The sequence below is a fragment of the Meles meles genome, chromosome 7 (assembly GCF_922984935.1).
Source record: "Meles meles chromosome 7, mMelMel3.1 paternal haplotype, whole genome shotgun sequence".
In the NCBI taxonomy this organism is placed as follows: domain Eukaryota; kingdom Metazoa; phylum Chordata; class Mammalia; order Carnivora; family Mustelidae; genus Meles; species Meles meles.
In genome coordinates, this window is record NC_060072.1 from 93,402,554 (window position 1) to 93,418,594 (window position 16,041).

Consider the following 16,041-nt stretch of genomic DNA (forward strand, 5'->3'; position numbering starts at 1 on the left):
AAGTGTAAGGAGCATTAAAAAGATGACATTCTTGTAAATACTATTGTTCACACTTTCTCAAAACTCCCTTTCCTTTACTAGTGTTATGTATTTTCCCCTTTCCACTCCCATATTAAAGTTTCCCAATTATTGCCCTCAGTACATTTGGTGAACTGAATATTGTTTCAGAATTTTCTGTAAACTCAAGTGTTTTTTTTTCATGCAGTAAAATATCTGGGTTAATGATTGTGATTTTGAATGGTAGTGGTTTGCCTTTGAAGAGACACTGGGCATTTAGTTTGATGGAAAGAGTGTCAGGATAGATGTGGATTTCTGAACTTTCCATTCATACCCAGTAATAGAAATGAATGTTATTAGAAAACTTTGATTCTCTTTGTCATTTCCATGAAATCAAGTAAAGTAAACACAATCACCAGAGGACTGGGAATAAAAATATAAATATCTACTTTAAAATATTAAAAGATTAGAGACTCATACATACTAAAAATATTTATACCATTTATAATACTTAAGGTGCTAATGAGGTGGAAGAGAAAGGAGCTAGAAGGGGGTAGAAGATAACATAAAAATTTTCAGCAATTCTTACCTTCTAGAGCTATTGTTTTCTTTGTATTGACTCATTTAATCCTGCCAACAACTTTATGGGGTGCTATTAATTACTAATCTCTCTTAGTCAGAGATATTTTTTCTTAGGCAGATCAAATGCCTCCAAAAATTAAAAAATAGGCAAAAAACAGACAATGTAAAAATACACCAAATGTATAAAATGGATGAAACTATGATAAACCACTGGAAGTTCACGTTTCTGGAGAACCAAGCTTTATTTGTGGCACCTAGAACTGACTTTAGGGTTTTTGGAAGTATGGAAGAGAAATAACATCTACTGATAATATTCTACATGCTCTACTCTTATTAAGCAAGTCACATGCAGTATTTATTTTACAAAACTTCTTAGAAAGTGAATATTATTGCTTCTGATTTATAGGTGAATGAACATGATGAAATTGAGGTTGAAAGTTCAATGTATAGAGATTGCAGCTTTCAGAACTGGCATTTTAATCACTTTCCTTTCACCTCAAAACCCAGACTAGTTGGGTTACTTTCATCTTCACCCTGACTTTCACTTTTAATAATCTATGAATAAAAGCTCATGTTCAATATTAGGATTGTTACATTAAAGGACTTTGTAATGTTTAATGAGCTCATTCAGGCTTTTCTTACTTATGGCCAGCTTTGGGGATTGAGTGATGAGAAAGAGGTTTCTTGCTCTAACTAATCTAGATTCTACATGAAATTAAAATTTAATTTGATCAATGCAGTAACTTGGGCATGAGAAGCCTATGAGCCAGATAATATGATCATTACCAAAGAAAATGTCAGTTTTCCTGCCTTAGCACAATTAGTGTCAGTTTCACTATAATTGTGAAACGTTGATTCTTTTTATCCCTAAAGTCACATGCATAACAGAAACCTTGTCTGTTTTGGGTGTTATCTCAATATTCAACTTTATTTTATTTCTTGGTATTATCACATATGTTTTTTAAAAAAAATCACACTATTTCCTCAGTAAGAATTTAAAAATGTATATATTTATACATATATATTTATTTATTTGACAGAGAACGACACAGTGAGAGAGGGAACACAAGCAAGGGAAGTGGAAGAGGAAGAAGCAGGCTTCCCGCCAAGCAGGGAGGCTGATGTGGGGCTCAATCCCAGGACCCTGGAAACATGATCTGAGTGGAAGGCAGACACTTAACTACTGAGCCAACCACGTGCCCTAGTAAGAAGGGTTTTTGAGAATAGGATTATGATAGTCTCCAAGACTCTCCAACAAGCCTCCCTTTACCCTCAAACTGCATGTGGATCATACATTCATCTTACACTCCGTTTAACCTGCTACCACACCGTATCTATTACTATCTCAGATTTATTTTGAAGGAATTTATATCAATGACCACAGTCAAGATTTCTAAGACTTTTTCAGGCATTTATCAATGTACATTAGGAAACACTGAGATATATTTGAAAAATTAAGTCCATGCACAAACTAGGTAAACTAAAAGAAAAACCAATAACAATATTTAATACCTATTATGTGGATATTAACAGCTTATTATAAGCAGATTGAGAAACTCACAAATATAATTTCTTCCTCCCTTTTTTTCTTACCTATTGTACTTTTTAATGCTTTATAGGAACAAATGATCAAAAGGTTTTTTCGGCTCTCCACATTCTGTGACTTCTTTGCCTTTGCTATTTCCTTGTATGAAAAAATGCATTTTTTTCATAAATGCATTATTTGCTTCATGGGTACAGGTCCATGAATCATCAATCTAACACAATTCACAGCACTCGCCATAACAGATGCCCTCCCCAATGTCCACCAACCAGCCATCCTGCGCCTCCCTCCCCACTCCCCAGCAAACCTCAGTTTGCTTCCTGAGATTAAGTGTCTTTTACAATTTCCATCTAATTCTTATAGTGAAAATCATTCAGATGTTATTTCTGAAAACACTTTCAAAGCAACTACATTTCAGGCATGCACTAACCATTTGGATTATTAGAATAGACCATCACCACTTTTTAAGATTTTGAGCAACAGATAAAAAGGTAGACATTTAGGTATGGAATTATTAATCTCTTATAAAAACATATACCCAGGGCCATATGAATATAAAATATAGGACTGTTCACAGCATTTGCAATAATGCAGTAAGTATTCCAAGTAAAAGTAAAAAATATAATTAAATGGATATCCTGGGCAAAGAGAATAATGATTGCAAATGACAGTTGTTAAAGTGAGTGAAGTGAATGGGAATAATGTGAATAAAAATAGAAAATAAAAAAGGAATCATTACTTCTCTTTTATGCTTTCCATGAGAAGCTGATTTTATTGATTCAATTCAGTATGCACAGAAAAAATTATGCTATAAAACCAACACTAATGTTCCTCATATGGATATTACACTTTTTTCTTTTTTTATGTTAACACTAGTGTTTATTGAGGTGTGCCTCAGTACAGGCGCTAGGGCTTGTCCAAGATGCTTTTGATGTATAAAGCACAGACCTCCTGTCAATTCTTCTTGAGTAACAACACCTGGAAGTTGACAGCTAAGTGGGTGTTGCACACAAGCTCATCATCTGCCATCTTCATGTGGCCAACAGCCACTGCCGACATAGCAACTTCTTCATCTGGAATAGGACTGTGGACTTTACTTCATTCACTTTGGGCCCCATATTCTTATTGTGAGTTGAGAATGGAAGGGAAATTGCCAGATTTATTCAGGCCTGGACCAAAAACTTGTGGAATCTACTTGATCAGAGTTTCTGAAGCCAAAAAGTAATGACACTTCTTGGTCATATTCTTGACTAATTTTTTATTCCTGTTGAGTTTCTTTAATGTCTCAGTGTCCGTGTGGGGAATATCCACAATCATGGACTCATCATAGTGCTGCTGGTGCCCCAAAACTTGGGGCAGGAAATGGACTTCAGCCTGAATGTGCCTGAGAAGCATTTGTCCTTCTGTGGGTTGTAGTTCTTCAAGCTGCTCTGCAGCTCCACCATCTCCAGAAACTTCTGACCCTGGCACTGATTCCCATTCAGGACTTCCCACACTACCAGCACAGGGTGTCACTTGGAGACTTTGTTGCTCCTGGTGCCTCAAGACACAATAACCAAATGAAAGGGCAACATTGTATGTTTTAAACTCTCTTCAACATTTTACCTACCACCCCAAGATATTAACAATCTCTTTAAATGAACATGCTTTCTTCTCCTTCTAAAGAATGAGACAGATATTCATAGGGAACAAATAATGTATATACGGCCAATATGCATCTGAACAGTGATTCAGATCAATGCCATGCCCCCCAAAGAAGCCATTGTACCAGTTGCTGGGGGAGGTGAGAAATCTTGCAACATGAACATATACCAAAAAATCTTAGAATGTCAGAATAGGTTGCTTTTTTTCCACAAAAGCCCTTCCTTCACAAGAGTACTAAATAAGCTCATCTAAAATGCCAGGTTTGGCTTATGGGGATTTATCTCCAAAATAACGTATCTTAGAAAATTAAAAATTCAGAAAACAACTACTCTTTTGGAATTAAACGTAATCCCTAAATTTAGATGCAGAAAATTGCTGTCACTAAAGAAGCTTAGAATCCCAAACTCTTCCACTGGTAATCTCAGATGTAACATATGCCTGTATGATAATATCATCTCTCATTGGCAAGGGTTTCTGTCATTTTTGGATTGAACACTGAGTTATCCACAACAACAACTGAAGCCATAACCATAGAATATGGGATTAACAACTGATTCTCTCACTGATAGATAATACTTAGTCACTCTCCATCAGTCTGATTTGAGTCACAGTAAGTCTTTATATACTTAAATAATCAGATCTCTTTGGTGTTCATCATGCCCTATACCACTCGATCTGATGGTAGATCGTCAATGCTAAAGTCCTCAAATTCGCATTGTCCTCTTTGCTCCATCTATAAAATTGGCTTTGTATTGCTGTAATTTATAGTCAAATAGGATTACATGAGTTTTGTGATATAGTATGCTTATCGATATGATTAGATGATTTCACCATATACTGAAATGTCATCTTTCTTGATGCTAGATCTTCATAGACTATGAACATTTTGCTAGAAAATGGGATACTTTGTTCATTGTTGCCTATCAAAGGGCTTAACATACTATGGTATGGTATGGTAAGCCATCATTTACTAAAATATTTGTTAAATTAATCAACAAAAGGAGGGAGATCTCAAAAAGCCTATTCCTATCTAAATTGTTATCTCCTGTCTGAAATTATTATTGCTCTCCTCTGATGTCTTGTTTGAATAATTTTATATGACTGGGTTTTCTACAATGGGAACTGAAATTAACCTCTCAAGCCAAACCCCTGCACACAGCACATCTACTGACTAGAGTTCTGCAAAGCTTCAGCTCTAGTGGAAATAGCCTCAGGTCTCTTTTAGCAAGCAGACCAGAACACACTTGGTTAAAACTCAACCACACTCTGGAATAGGTCCAGACACTCCCCACTGGAAGCAAGGAGAAATACTGCAGAGGACTGACCTGAAGAAAAGAGCTGCGATAACATAGGAGCAGAGTCTACACAGCACACAACTGGAGACACATCCTGGAGCACTGGACATGGGCCTTATATGAACTCTTCTTCATAAATCCATTATTAACAGGAGCAGAAAACATAATACGCTTTCATAACACACAGAAGAAGACAGAGACCTAGGCAAAAAGCCAAGATGGAGGAATTCATCTCAAAAGAAAGAACAAGAAAAGGTCAGGGCCAGGGATCAAACTGAAACAGATATAAGTAATATGCCTGATCCAGAATTTAAAGCAACAATCATAAAGATATTAACTGTGCTTGAGAAAAGCATAGAAGACTCCAGGGAGGCCCCTACCACAGAGATAGAAAAGCTAAAAATTAATGAGACCTGAATGAAAAATGAAAAAACTAAGACGTGAAACACATTGGGCATAATGACTTCAAGGATGGAAGAAGCAGAGAAATGAATGACTGATATAGAATTATGGAAAATAATGAAGCTGCACAAGAGGGAAAGAAAAATTTAGATCATGAAATTGAGAAATCACTGATATCATCAAAGGTAATAAAATTTATATCATAGGAGTCCCAGAAGAAGAAAAGAGGGAAAAGGGGGCAGAAGGTTTATTTGAGGAAATTATAGCTGAAAATTTCCCTAATCTGGGAGAAGAAACAAACATCTAAATTCAGAAGGTGCAGAGAATTGCCATTAAAATCAGCAAAAGAAGGCCAACAGCAAGATGCACTGTAGTTAAATTTGCAAAATATAGGGATAAAGAAAAATCCTGAAAGTAGTTAAACAAAAGAAGGCTCTAACTTATAAAGACCAATAAGATTAGCAGCAGATATCGCCACAGAAATTTGGCAGGCAAGATGAAAGTGGCATGTATATTCAAAGTACCCGATGTGGAAAATCTGCAGCCAAGATTATTCAATCCAGCAAGGCTCTCATTCAGAGTAGAAGGAGAGTTAAAGAGTTTTCCAGACAAACATAAATTAACGGAGTTCAGGACCACTAAACCAGCTGTGAAAGAAATATTAAAGGAGACTCTTTGACTGGAAAGAAAGACCAAAAATGACAAAAACTAGAAAGGAATGGAGAAAACCTCCAGAAACAAAGAGTTTACAGGTAATAAAATGGCACTAAATGCATATGTATCAATAATTACTCTGAATGTAAATGGACTAAATGCTCCAATCAAAAGGCTTAGAGTGTCTGAATGGATTTAAAAAAAAAAGAGAGAGAGACCCATCTATATGCTGCCTACAAGAGACTCATTTGAGACCTAAAGACACCTGCAGATTGAAAGTGAGGGGATGGAGAAATATTTATGACGGAAACAGATGTCAAAATGAAGCCAGAGAAACCATAATAATAGCAGATAAACTAGCCATACTTATATCAGATAAATCAAAGACTGTAAAAAGACACAAAGAAAGGCACTGTATCATAATAAAAGTTCTATCCAAGAAGAAGGTCAAACAATTATAAATATTTATGCCCCGAACTTGGGAGAACCCAAATATATAAAAATATTCTTCACAAACATAAAGGAATTCCTTGCTAATAATACAATAATAGTAGGGGACTTTAATACCCCAGATGGTCTCAGCAAGAAATCAACAAGGAAACAATGGCTTTGAATGACACACTGGACCAGATGGAGTTAATAGATATATTCAGAACATTCCATCCTAAAGGAATAGAAGATACATTCTTTTCAAGTGCACATGGACATTCTCCAGAATAGATCATCTACTGGGTCAAAACTGGGCCTCAAGGAGCACAAAAATACTGATATAATACCTCGCATATTTACCAACCAGAGCACTATGAAACTTGAAGTCACCCACAAAAACAAATTTGGAAAGACTGCAAATAAATGGAGGCTAAAGAATATCCTACTAAAGAATGAATGGGTCAACCTGGAAATTAGAGAAGAAATATGTATGCATATATATATATATATATATATATGGAAACAAATGAAAATGATAACACATTAGCCCAAAACCCTTGGGAAAAAGAAAAAGTGGTTCTAGGAGGTAAGTATACACCAATACAGGCCTACTATATGATGCAAGAAAAAACTCAAATAAGCAATCAAAATTCAAACTTAAAAAAGCTAGAAAAACAAAAACAAATGAGCCCTAATCCCAGTAGAAGAAAGGAAATGATAAAGATTAGAGGAGAAAAAAAATGATATAGAACCAAAAAAAAAAAATCAATATAACATATCAATGATGCCAGGAGCTCTTTCTTAAAAAAAAAAAAAAAAGTTAATAAAACTGATTGGGAGCAAGATGGCAGAGGAGTAGGAGACCTAAATTTCCTCTGGTCCCAGGAATTCAGCTATATAGTTATCAAACCACTCTGAACATCTACAAACTCAACAGGAGATTGAGGAAAAGAATAGAAGCAATCCTATGAATAAAAAAGTGGCCACTTCCTGGAGGGTAGGATGTGCAGAGAAGTGAATCTGAGGCAATTTGCAAACATCAGGCCAGCAGAGCACAAAATCAGAACTTTTAGAATCCTACTCTGCTGAGGGATGTCACTCCGGTGGCTAAGCGGGGGGTGGGGTAAGGGGGGGTATAGAACCCTCAGTGGGACAGTGTGATCTCAAGACCCTCAGGGTCACAGAAAGACAGGGGTGCCCGAGTGTGACAGAGCTCCCAAGTATCATAGTGTGGAAGCAGGCTGCAAAGACAGAGCTGAGAAGTGGGCTGTAAGCTCTGGGTTACCCTAAACCATGATCTGTAGCACAGTAGGGTTACTATTCTTCAAGCAGGGACCCAGCAAACACCAGATCTAAGAAAACTCCCCCCCCCCCCGGGGAGGAATAGCATGGGAGCTCATGGTAGCAATACACTGGGTTAGGAAACTCCAAACAGGGCCATGTGCCAGAGATACAAAAGCTTGGTCACAGGCCAGGTAAGCATGGAGTGTGGCCAGAGACCAGGGAGACAGGAGCGATTGACTGCTTTTGTCTGAGGGTTCACTGAAGAATGGGGCCCTGAGTTCTTAGCTCCTCTGGGGCCAGAGATTGGGAGGTCACCATTTTCATTCTCATCCTCCGAAGATGTGTTGAAATCCCTCAAGGAACAAAAGCTACCAAGAGCAAACCAGAGCAGATGACTAAACCTGGCCCTTGGCAAGGGAGGTACAATTCTGTCTGAGGCAAACACATTTATGAATCACTGCAACAGGCCCTTCCCCCAGAAGATCAGCAAGAATATCCAGCCAAGACCAAGTTTACCAATCAATGAGAACTCAAAAACTCCAGTGTTAGAGGAATATAGCACATAAAATTCATTGCCTTTGTCCCATGATTCCTTTTTTTTAAACAAATATTATACAATTCTACTTATAGAAGAAACTAGAATAGACAAATTCATACAGAGAGAAAGTAGAACAGTGGTAGGAACTCTGCTGGGGGGCAGAGGATAATGCAGAGTTATTGCTTAATGGGTACAGTGTTTCAGTTTTACGTGATGAAAAAGTTCCAGAGATGGATAGTGATGATCATTGCACAACAATGTGAATGTACTGGATGTCATAAACTGTACACCTAAAAATTTTCCCATGTTTCTTTAGTCTTTCAAAGTTAATTTCTTTACTTTTCATTTTTTCTTTTTTCAATTTCTTTTGAATTTTTCTTCTTTCCTATTTCAACCAACATCTTATCTTATCAATTTCTTTTTTAAAGTCTTTTTAATTTTCATTTTTACAGTCATAGTCTATCCCTTCATTGTATTTAACCTTATTTTTTGTATATATATGTTGTTCTTTCTTTAAAATTTTGGGAGGCAATTTCTTCTAACAGACCAAAATACACCCCAGATCTAGTTGTGTGCCTCTGTTCTTTTTTTTAAATATTTTTTTTAATTTTTTTTTATTATTATTTGTTTGACAGACAGAGATCACAAGTAGGCAGAGAGGCAGGCAGAGAGAGGAGGGGAAGCAAGGTCCCTGCCGAGCAGAGAGCCTGATGCGGGGCTTGATCCCAGGACCCTGGGATCATGACCTGAGCTGAAGGCAGAGGCTTTAACCCACTGAGCTACCCAGGCACCCCTGTGTGCCTCTGTTCTATTCACCAGACTGATCATACTCTATTTTTTCCCCCTTTCTTTTTCCCCTGGCTTCCTGTCTCTTCTGATTTATTCGGTGTCTATTTTTCTGGGGTTGTTGTTACTCTTGTAGCAGTTTGTTCTCTTGTTCTCATTCATCTATTCTTCTTTGGACAAAATGACAAAATGGAAAAACTCACCTCAAAAAAAATAAATAAAAGAACAAGAGGCAGTACTGACTGCCAGGAACCTAATCAATATGGACATTAGTAAGATGTCAGAACTGATGTAAAGATACTAGGTGAGCTTGGAAAAAAAACATAGAAAATACTAGAGAATCCCTTTCTGGAGAAATAGAAGAACTAATATCTAACCAAGTCAAAATCAAAAAGGCTACTAATGACATGCAATCGTAAATGGAGGCTCTAACTGCTAGGATAAATGAGGCAGAAGAGTGAATGAGTGGTACAGAAGACCAAATAATGGAAAATAAAGAAGCTGAGAAAAGTAATATTATCGGATGAAACAATATTAGAATAATTGGGATCCCAGAAGAAGAAGAAAGAAAGAGAGGGACAGAAGGTATATTGGAGCAAATTATAGCAGAGAAATTCAGTAATTTGGGGACGGAAACAAACATCAAAATCCAGGAGGCACAGAGTATCCCTCTTAAAATCAATAAAAATATGTTCACACCCCATCATCTAATAGTAAAACTTACAAGTGTCAGAGAAGAAGAGAAAATCCTGAAAGCAGCTCAGGACAAGAGATCTATAACATACAATGGTAGAAACACTAGATTGACAGCAGACTGATCCACAAAGACCTGGCAAGTCAGAATGACTGACATGATATGTTCACAGTACTAAATGAGAAAAAGATGCAGCCAAGAATACTATATCCAGCTAGGTTGTCACTGAAAATAGAAGAAGAGATAAAAAGTTTCCAGGACAAACAAAAACTAAATGAATTTGCAAACACCAAACCAGCCCTACAGGAAATATTGAAAGGGGTTCTCTAAGCAAAAAGAGATTCTAAAAGTAACATAAATCAGAAAGAAACAGACAATATACAGTAACAGTTGCCTTACAGGCAATAAAATGGCACCAAATTCATATCTTTCAATAGTTACTCAATGTAAATGGGCTAAGGCCCCAATTAAAGACACAGGGTCTCAGATTGGATAAAAAAACAAGACCCATCAAAATGCTGTCTGCAAGAGACTCATTGCAGACTCAAGGACAACTGTAGAATTAAAATGAGGAGGTGGAAAACAATTTACCATGTTAATGGACATCAAAAAAAGCCAGGGGTTGCCTGGGTGGCTCAGTGGGTTAAAGCCTCTGCCTTTGGCTCAGGTCATGGTTGGGTCCTGGGATCAAGCCCCACATCGGGCTCTCTGCTCAACAGGGAGCCAGCTTCCCCCCTCTCTCTTCGCCTGCCTCTCTGCCTACTTGTGATCTCTGTCTGTCAAATAAGTAATTAAAATCTTTAAAAAAAAAAAAAAGAAAGAAAAAGAAAAGAAAGAAAGCCGGGGTGGCAATCCTTATATCAAACAAATCCGATTTTTAAGCCAAAGAATATGATAAGAAATGAGGAAGGACACTATTTCATGTTTAAAGGGTCTATTCAAGAACACCTAACAATTTTAAATATCTATTCCCCTAACATGGGAGCAGAAAATTATACAAGCTAATTGATAACAAAATCAAAGAAGCACATCAACCATAATACAATAATATAGGGGAATTTACCAACCCCTCCACTGAACTGGACAAATCACTTAAACAAAAGATTAACAAGGAGATAAAGGCTTTAAATGACACACTGTACTAGATGGACTTCTAGATATATTCATATCATTCCATCCGAAGCAACAGAATACACATTCTTCTCTAGTGCACATGGACCATACTCCAGAATAGATCATATCCTGGGTCACAAATCAGCTCTCAACCAGGACCAAAAGGTAAAGATCATTCCCTGCATATTTTCAGACTACAATGCTTTGAAACTAGAACTCAACCACAAGAGGAGAGTTGGAAAGAACTCAAATACATGAGGGATAAAGAGCATCCTCTTGAATGGGTCAACCAGGAAATTAAAGAAGAATTAAAGAAATTCATAGAAAGAAATGAAAAGGAAAATAGAGCTGTTCAAAATCTTTGGGTTGCAACAAAGGTGGTGTTAAGAGGAAAGTATATAGTAAAACAAGGCTTTCTCAAGAAATAAGAAAGGAAGTGTGCCTGGGTGGCTCAGCAGTTAAGCATCTGCCTTTGGCTCAGGTCATGATCCCAGGGTCCTGGAATTGAGCCCCACATTGGGCTCCCTGCTTCATGGGACGCCTGCTTCTCCCTCCCTCTCCCATTCCCCCTGCTTATGTTCCCTCTCTCACTGTGTCTCTCTCTGCCAAATAAATAAATAAAATCCTAAAAAAAAATAAAGAAAGAAAATAAAAGAGAAAGAGAGTAAGAAAAGAAGGAAAGAAAGAGAAAGAAAGAAAGAAAAGAGAAAGAAAAGTCTCAAATTCACAGCCTAACCCTACATGTAAAGGACATGGGGAAAGAACAGCAAAGAAAACCTAAACCCAGCAGGAGAAGAAAAATCATAAAGATCAGAGCAGAGATCAATGAAATAGAAACCAAAAGAACAGTAGAACAGATCAATGAAACTAGGAGCTGGCTCTTCAAAAGAATTAATGAGGTTAATAAACTCTTGGCCAGACTTCTCAAAAAGGAGACAGAGGGCTCAAATAAATAAAATCATGAATGAACGAGGAGAGATCAAAACCAACACCAAAGAAATACAAACAACTATAAGACCATATTATGAACAACTAAACGCCAGCAAATTTGACAATCTAGAAGAAATGGATGCATTCCTAGAGACATATAAACTACCACAACTGAAGCAGAAAAAAAAAAAAATAGAAAACCTGAACAGACCCAAAACCAGTAAGGAGATTGAAGCAGTCACCAAAAATCTCCCAAGAAACAAGAGCCCAGGGCCAGATGGTTGCCCAGGGGAATTCTACCAAACATTTAAAGAAAAAATAATACTTATTCTCCTGAAATTGTTACAAAAAATATAAATGGAAGCAAAAATTCCAAACACATTCTATGAGGTCAGCATTACCTTGATCCCAAAACCAGATGAAGACCCCATCAAAAAGGAGAATTACAGACCAGTATCCCTGATGAACACAGATGTAAAAATTCTCAACAAAATACAAGCCAGTAGGATCCAACAGTACATGAAAAGTATTATTCACCACAAAGAAATGGGATTTATTCCTAGGCTGCAAGGTTGGCTCAACATCTGCAAAGCAATTAATGTGGTACAAATACATTAAAAAAAGAAAAAAAAAAACAAGAAACAAACAATACTCTCAATAGATGCAGAAAAAGCATGTGAAAAAGTATGGCATCCTTCCTTGATCAAAACTCTTTTCACAGTGTAGGGTACATACCTCAATATCATCAAAGCCATATATGAAGAACCCATAGAGAATATCACTCTCAATGAGGAACAACTGAGAGCTTTTCCCCTAAGGTCAGAAACATGGCAGAGATGTCCACTATCACCACTGTTATTCAGCATTGTGCTAGAAGTCCTAGCCTCAGCAATCAGCCAACAAAAAGAAATAAAGAGCGTCCAATTTGGCAAAGATGTCAAACACTCACTCTCTGCAGATGATATGATACTTTATGTGGAAAACTCAAGACTCCACCCCAAAACTGCTAGAACTCATATGGGAATTCAGTAAAGTGTCAGGATATAAAATCAATGCACAGAAATCAGGTGAATTTCTATGTACCAAAAACAAGACAGAAGAAAAAGAAATTAAGGAGTCAATTCGATTTACAATGGCACCCAAAGCTATAAGATGCCTAGGAATAATTCAACCAATGAGGCAAAAAACCCATGCTCAGAAAACTCTAGATTATTCATGAAAGAAATTGAGGAAGACACAAGGAAATGGAAAAAAAAATGTTCCATGCTCATGGGTTGGAAGAACAAATATTGTGAAAATGTCAATGATGTCTAGGGCAATCTACACATTTAAAGCAATCCCTATGAAAATACCATCATTTTTTTTCAAAGAAATGGAACAAATAATCCTAAAACTTGTATGGAACCACAAAAGTCCCCAAATAGCCAGAGGAATATTGGAAAACAAAACCAGAGTTGGCGGCATCACAATTCTGGACTTCAAGCTCTATTAAAAAGATGTGATCATCAAGACAGTATGGTACTGGCACAAAAACAAGCACATTGATCAATGGAACAGAATAGAGAGCCCATAAATGAACCCTTCACTCTGTGGTCATCTAATCTTCGACAAAGCAGAAAAGAATATCCAATGGAAAGAAGACAGTCTCTTTAACAAATGATGTTGGTAAAACTGGACAGACAGATGCAGAAGAATTAAACTGGACCATTTCTTTACCCCACACACAAAAGTAGGCTCAAAATGGATGAAAGACCTCAATGTCAGACAGGACTCCATCAAAATCCTTGAGGAGAATACAGAGAGCAATCTTTTCAACTTCAGCCACAACAACTTCTTCCTAGAAACATCACCAAAGGCAAGGGAAGCAAGGGCAAAAGTGAACTATTGGGACTTCTTCAAGATAGAAAACTTTTGCACAACAATGGAAACAGTCAACAAATCCAAAAGACAACTGACAGAATGGGAGAAGATATTTGCAAATGACATATCACATAAAGAAAGGGCTAGTATCCAAAATCTATAAAGAACTTAGCAAATGACATATCACATAAAGGGCTGGTATCCAAAATCTTTAAAGAACTTATCAAGCAATACCAAAGAATAAATTTTAATCCAATCAAGAAATGGGCAGAAGATATGAAAAGATATTTCTGCAAAGAACATATCCAAATGGCCAACAGACACATGAAAAAGTGCTCCACATCAGTCTGCATCAGGGAAATACAAATCAAAACCTCAATGAGATAGTACCTCACCCCAGTTAGAATGTCTAAAATTAACATGTTAGGAAACTACAGATGTTGGTGAGGATGCAGAGAAAAGGGAACCCTCCTACATGTTGGTGGGAATGCAAGTTGGTGCAGCCACTCTGGGGAAAAGTATGGAGGTTCCTCAAAAAGTTGAAAATAGAGCTATCCTACAACCCAGCAATTGCATTATTGGGTATTTACCTCAAAGATACAAATGTAGTGATCCAAAGGGGCATGTGCACCTGAGTGTTTATAGCTGCCATGTCCACAATAGCCAAACTATTCCAAGAGCCTAGATGTTCATCAACAGTTGAATGGATAAAGAAGAGATAGTGTATATATATGCAATGGAATATTATGCAACCATCAAAAAATGAACTCTTGCCATTTGCAATGATATGGATGGAACTAGAGGGTATTATGCTAAGCGAAATAAGTCAATCAGAGAAAGACCATTATCACATGATCTCATTGATATGAGAAATCTGAGAAGCAAGACAATGAATAATAGGGGAAGGGAAAGATGAAACCAGAGTGGGAGACAAATCATAAGAGACTCTTAATCTCAGGAAATGAACTGAGGGTTGGAGTGGAGGTGGGTGGGAGGGACGGGGCATCTGTGTGATGGACATTGGGGAAGGTATGTCCTATGGTGAGTACTATGAATTGTGTAAGACTAATGAAACAGAGACATGTACTCCTGAAACAAATAATGCATTATATGTTAATTTAAATTTTTTTTTTAATTTAAAAACTGGGTGGCTTGGTCATTAAGCATCTACCTTCTGCTCAGGTTATGATCCCAGGGCCCTGGGTTCAAGCCCCACATCAGACTCCCTGTTCAGTGGAAGCCTGCTTCTCCCTTTCCCACTCCCCCTGCTTGTATTTCCTCTCTTTCTATGTCTCTCTGTGTCAAACAAATAAAAACTTTAAAAATAAATTAATTAAATAAAAATTTTAAAATTTAAATATCAATAAAACTGACTAACCTTTGGCCAGACTCATTAAAAAAAATAGGACTAAGAAATCACAAATGAAAGAGGAGAAATAAGTATCAACACCACAGAAATACAAAGAATTTTAAGAGAATATTATGAAAAAGTATATACCAACAAATTGGACAGCCTGGAAGAAATAGATAAATTCCTAGAAATATATAAATTATCAAAAGTCAAATAGGAAGATAGTGGAAAACTTTAACAGACTGGTAACCAGCAAAGAAATGAAATCATTAATCAATAATCTCCCAACAAATGAGAGTCCTGGTCCAGATGGCTTCCCAGGTGAACTCTACTCAACATTCAAAGAACAGTTAATACCTATACTTCTTGAACTGTTCCTAAAAATAGAAATTGAAAGAAAACTTCTAAATTCATTCTTTGAGGCCAGTATTACCCTTATACCAAAATCAGACAAAGATTCCATTAAAAAAGAGAACTATAGGCCAATATCCCTGATGAAAATGGATGTGAAAACTCTCAACAGAACACTAGCAAATTGAAAAACATACTAATAGAATCATTCAGCATGATCAAGTGGGATTTATTCTTGACCTGACAGGGTGGTTCGAGATCCATAAATTGATCACTGTGATACAACATATTAATAAAAGAAAGGATAAGAACCATATGATCCTTTCAATAGATGCAGAAAAAGAATCTGACAAGTACAACATCCATTCATGATAAAAACTCTCAAGAAAGTTGGGAGAGAGGAAGCAAACCTCAACATAATAAAGGCCATATATGAAAACCCCAAACTATATATCATCCTCAATGGGGAAAAAAACTGAGCATTTTTCTCTATGGCCAAAAGCAAGAACCAGGATGTCCACTGTCACCACTCTTATTTAACATATTAGCAGAAGTGATAACCTCAGCAATCAGACAACAAAGAGAGAT

The 16,041-nt window shown here is 36.9% G+C and overlaps 1 pseudogene; it reads right to left on the reverse strand.

The window, feature by feature from the left end:
- Window positions 1-3,016: 3,016 nt before the first annotated feature.
- Window positions 3,017-3,633, reverse strand: LOC123946423 (annotated as a pseudogene).
- Window positions 3,634-16,041: the final 12,408 nt, after the last annotated feature.